We start from the raw sequence: 5,679 nt of genomic DNA, 5'->3' as shown, positions 1-5,679 counted from the left end.
TGTGGGGTGGGGGGGGGGGGGGGGTGGGGGGGGGGGGGAGTGCTCTAGTTAAGCTATTTGTTGTTAAAAATAGAGTTTTGGCAGAAATTGACAATACATGACAGTTTAGCTGTCCATCACCATGGGGCATTGAACTTGAAACACATCTGTTTTTTTATGTGTTATGCTTTTAATATTTTATGTGTTAAGAGGTTAGGTGGCCTTGTGGTGCTTAAGAGACCATCCTTCAACCAGATAACCAGGGTTCAAGCCTCATGTCGGCGAGCATCCTCCCTGCTGAAGTGTCTTTGAGCAAGAAAGCTCCAGACCCTGACTTGACCTTTGACCTCCCAAGTCATTTCCCTACAGAGATCATTAAAAATCACATTGTTCTTATTTGAAGAGTGCTAACCTGATTCAGTTCAACTTGTGACGGGTTGGAAAAAACATCCTCCGACAGCATCTGTTGCTGGAGGAAGGCCATGGAGCGCTGTATCTGTTGCTAAGCAACCGCTTTGACTCTTTTTTTGTTGTGCAGTACTGCTAACTAGATTTTCACCCAAGGTTGCAACATTCTAGTTTGAGTCCTCATCCAAAAATGAAAGATAAGACTTTTTTATTATTGATTTTTATACTTTAGCATTCACTATCCAATATCTTAGCAAACAGTTTCAAGCTGTAAAAAACTTCCTTGACTTACTCAAGTAGCTAAGTACCATTAATAATATGTGATTTTTGGTTATTTAAATAAACCGTCATGTAATTAAAGTCCAAAATGTATATGAAACAAATGTTGTCTCCATTCTTTACATCATTTTTGGATAATTTTGTATATTTCCAAACATATCTGCAACATACTCTTAAGTATATGTGACATGCATTCTTTGTGATATGGCTCCAGACAAAATAAGATGACTCTATTTTAAGTTAGCATCATTGTGAGATAACTGAAACATTGTATTATCTTAAGTACTCTCTATTTGTCTCACTCTTATCTGCATCTCTCGCTGTGCTGCTGTGATGACCCAATTTCCCCACAGGGATCATTACAGTTTCATCTTACCTAATCTAATCTAGAGGCATCGCTTATAAGAACGAGGGCGCAGAAACGTCAATATATGGGACTCCGGTGGGACTCCAAAGTTTGTTCAGCAGGTAAATAATTAAAGACGGAAGCAAAAAGAAGACCTGGGGGTGAGGTATGTGGGTCTATACCTGCAAGCACAACCCCAGCAGGACTGACTCAACAATCCACTATCCTTTGTGGTAAAGCCCCAAGGGCAAATCATGTTTCTTTAACTAGGTTCTGAACACATGGACACACATAGACATATACACCCAGTCCCTACTTCTACTTCTTCTTCTGTCGCCTCTCTCACTTTTCGATCTCTGTCTCTGTATAGAAGTCTAAGGAGAGGAGGGAAACAGTTTTGACCAGACAGCAGAGCCTGGTCACCCAGCTATTCAATCAATATCTCTAATATACAGCATAGATGATCCAGTTGATAAAATAACTATGGTATTGTCAACTGATTTCTCTTGATTTTATCCAATCATATGATGTGACAAGTTTCCCATTCTTTAAAATAGCAGATAGTTCAATCTGGAGCATTTACCTGCTTATTTATGTACTTTTGTACTTACTTTCTTACATACTTGCTTCCTTACCTATTTGCTTAAACCCACCTCTAATCTATAACCTCTGTACTTGTTATGGCAGGTTAGCTTGTTCATAGAGAGACAGACTAACACCTGGAGAGATGTTGTTTTGATCCCAGCAGAAGGGTGTATTTCAGCTCAGACCCGGGTGGTTTTGATTGCATCTGCTGTGCTGTGCCTCTCCCCAAGGGTGCTTCATTTTCTTCATGCCAGCACATATTACATTTGAACCAACCTGAACCGGGGGAAAGTGGGGCAGGGTTGGAACGTGTGTGTGCTTCAGACATATGAGCATCCGGAGATGAGGGTTTTATGTCTTTAATTTGTCTGTATAATCTCAGTCTCTGGTGGTCTTAACCGTTCCGTGACCATAGCTGTTTACTGTTGTTGGATCAGTTTTGGAGATGCCAGCAGTATGATGGAAATATGGCTTTTTCCTCAGGTAAAAATGTTCAGTTCTCCTAATAAGCAAGCTGGTTTGTTTTTGTAACAAGTTTGATTCTTGGCCAATGATATGCTGTTTCACATTTGTTGCTCATTTTCCCTCCTATTCAAGCTGTAGTACTGTATGGCTGCCTACTCTTGATCAGCATAAAACAGCACATTGAAAGGGAAATCTACAAATCTAACCCTATCCCTAATTTAGCCTAGTACTGAGCCTTAAAAATCATATTTTTATTAAAAAAAAAGTATAATCAAGCACGTAATTGGTGATAACCTGCGGCCAGTTTGGTGCAGGTTATCTTACTGGGGCCTTATTGGAGCCTAAAGTAGGCCTATACTAGATTGTGTAGTCACTAATAACTGTTCATGAATAGGCCTAATCAATGCTCTGTTATTTAGGTATATTTTGACTGCATGCAACATCAATCAATGCTATGAAACTAAAATATGAATTTTGGTGTGTGAGGTCATTTTCTTCTTCGTATATTTGGTGGTAAAACGCTACCTTTTAAATTGACAGTGTCAAACAGCATAATGTAAACATTTTGTGCTTTTCAAACAGAGTCAAAATCTGATTTAATTTTTTTGCTGACCCCAGAATTCAACCGTGAGAATCCACATGAAAGTCTGCTGCCCTACCAAGCGAGCTAAAGCTCCAGTGTGGCTGCTCGAGAAACTTATAGGTGTTGTATCTCTGGATCCTCCTCCATCTGTGCAGCAGGGTTTCTTGACATTTTGGCACTGACAGACTGTCACACTGACTACCAGTGGGGTGTGAGATAATTTCACTTACTCGTGGAGTGATCTGCCTTTGTCTGTGCCCTTTAAACACTCACACACGTACTCACCCAACACACAGTCTATTCAGCTCTACTGATGATTCTTGCAGTTTATTTTTGAAACACTGGAGGGGGTTCAAGCACACTGCATCCAATTACCTGTGCTATGTTCTGCTCAGTCGAACATCACAGACGTTAATGGTGTCGTATTGTCACTGTATACACATGTACGCGAGTGTAGGTGTCAGTGTGTGCATGTGTGTGTACAGTATCACCTGTGAGGAGCTTAGCCTGGGTCTTGATCTTCTGTATGCCTGGTTGGTGTCATCTTGTTTCAGAACCCCTAACCCCTTGTTTTGCTGTGGGACAGGCTCATGAAAACATAGTGAAACATGTGTCGTGCGGACACACCAGGAAAAAGGCTCACAGCCCATTTCGGGGCCCAACCCATGAATTAAGAAACACTGCTCTAGTCAACGATGCTTGTGTTTCTGTGCTATACTTCACTCTATTACAGATGGTCTTAGAACAAAGGTGCAGATTCATAGACACTAAGAAACAAAAGGAAAATCTGGATTCAAAACAACAATAAAAGGTTTGCAGCAGCTGCTTGTGAATGCTGCAACTGCTGCTATGCCACTGCAAAAAATAAACACCCACAAATTATTTAATCTAGTTGTTGTTATATGCAAAACAGCAAAAGTCAATACACCCTATTTCCAAAAAACAATTTGGAGACATCTCATGACTGGAGAGCTGCGACATTCTATTATGTTAAGTGGCAAATTATTAAAATTTCATTTCCAGCATTGACTTGTTTGGGAAAGGCAGAGGTAACAGAGTAATTCTCCTAATTCCTGCTGTTGTGACTGCACTGGAAAGCAAAGTGACAGATTGTTTTTGGCAAGTCGCTAATAGAGTGCTGAGGAGTGCTGAGGATGGTTACAGTGGTGACAAGTGTTTCCAATTTGTGTTTTCATTTGCAAAGTGACACACTTCTGTTACAAATAGCACAGACCCGGCTTCAAGCACCGGTGTGGGACCAGGGACAGACGCACAGGAGAAACTTAAAGCTGCAGTATGCAACTGTTTTCACATTTTTTAAAAATGCTAATGTTCGTAACATTTTGGGGTGTATACCATTTGCTGTGGGCGTGGCCAGTGGTGAGCTGGTTATGGCTATCAAGGTGAGGCTAGCAGCCACAGAGCAGGAAGTCACAGCAACAACAACAATAGAGGAAAGCAGGAAGAAAAGAAAGAACAGCTAAGCTAAATGTTCAAAAACAGCATTGTTTTATTGCAGATTTGCTGCAATAACTATGTTGACAGTAGTTGTTGAAGCAGAGAAGAGTGTACTAAATGAAAATGGCTATAATGGCGCTGTGGCTTAGTTGGTTAAAGCGCCTGTCTAGTAAACAGGAGATCCTGGGTTCAAATCCCAGCGGTGCCTTTTCAAGGAGGATGGAACGAAGTCGGCTCCATTAACGCTGTGCTGCAATGAACTGGGAATGCGTGGGTTTCCAGTCTTCTCCAGCCTGCCGACACTTCAAACTCCTTCCTCTGTGGCAGCTAGCCTGACCTGGCCATGTTATATATGAACATTATTTAAAAAATGTGACACACTATTTTGTTGGAATGGATGAGCCACGGCCTGTGATGGCGTGGTGGTTAAGACCCCCCACCTCAGGAAGCACTTTTACCCCTGCTGGCCTGGGAATTGAATCACCCAGAACCTTTTCTCCTCGGTCTCCCCGGCTCTGCAGCCCTCTCAGCTTTCCTACTGTTTCAATCATAAGAGCTGCTGAGGTGAGTCGACTTCCCACTCCTTTGAAAACAAGTTTAGGTGTGCCTAGTGGTGGCTGAGCCTTTCTGGTGCTATGGTGAATGGACTGTGTCTACATTTCTCTAAAACATTTGTTATTTAAAGCTTTAGTTATTTTGGCTACATTTTATTAGCATAAATTGTACTTATCAGGACCTAAAATATTTGTTAAAATGTAACTGTTATCAATTGTCTATCTGATTAAATAATTTTTCTTTTTTTGTATAATCCAGTTATTCTCCCTTCCTTTACTCAATTACTGTCAAAACAAGCTGACTCACTTTCCAGGTAAATCCTCTTATACTTTAACCGTATTGCTTATCACTTACCATGCTGAACTTGCTACCAAACCCAACGTTACATTCATTATTGCATGTAGGACTAGGTAGCAAAGTTACACAACATAGCTTAGCACTAATGTTAGCATTAGCAACTATCACTAAATACCCAGCTAACTAGTCATGTACTGACGGTAGAGCATAATAAATGGTGTTCATTGCCTGTTCAGTATGTGTTAGCATTACTGACAACATGGTGTAACTAGACAAAGGACTATTGGCTTATATTCACAGAACTTGAATGGATAGATCGTATTCCCATTCCAAACAACATTCCTGGACGATTGAAGCGGCATCCATTTTTATGTGTAGATGGGCTAGCTTCCATATAAAAGTACAGGACCAAAGGACTTTCTCTGTCTCCTTGCTGCCATGGATTGCTAACATGCTAATGTTGACTAGAAGAACTAGAGAGAGAAGTACAGTCTTAATGCTACGTTAACCTCATCGCTAACGTTAGCTTTCAGTTGAGTTCTGACAGTTTGCTAAGCACTTATGCTACATCTGCACAGTTCTCAAGAAAGTGTGACACTATGGCCATAATGTACATACATACATAGACATTAACCCTTAAAATTCCATAATCGCCAAATTACCATGGCAAACAGTGGAAGGACCGTTCTATCCATTCAAGTTCTGTGGTTATAGCTCGTTCAAC

General features: G+C 40.9%; 1 non-coding gene across 1 annotated transcript; it reads left to right on the top strand.

Annotated features, from left to right (window-relative positions):
* The first annotated feature begins 4,237 nt into the window (after window positions 1–4,237).
* Window positions 4,238–4,311, top strand: trnat-agu (transfer RNA threonine (anticodon AGU)). Its single transcript has one exon. It is a non-coding gene; the product is annotated as a tRNA-Thr (tRNA).
* Window positions 4,312–5,679: the final 1,368 nt, after the last annotated feature.

The sequence above is a fragment of the Centroberyx gerrardi genome, chromosome 14 (assembly GCF_048128805.1).
Source record: "Centroberyx gerrardi isolate f3 chromosome 14, fCenGer3.hap1.cur.20231027, whole genome shotgun sequence".
Classification (NCBI taxonomy): domain Eukaryota; kingdom Metazoa; phylum Chordata; class Actinopteri; order Beryciformes; family Berycidae; genus Centroberyx; species Centroberyx gerrardi.
The sequence above is the reverse complement of the archived record's forward strand: the minus strand, read 5'-3'. Positions and strand labels throughout refer to the sequence as shown.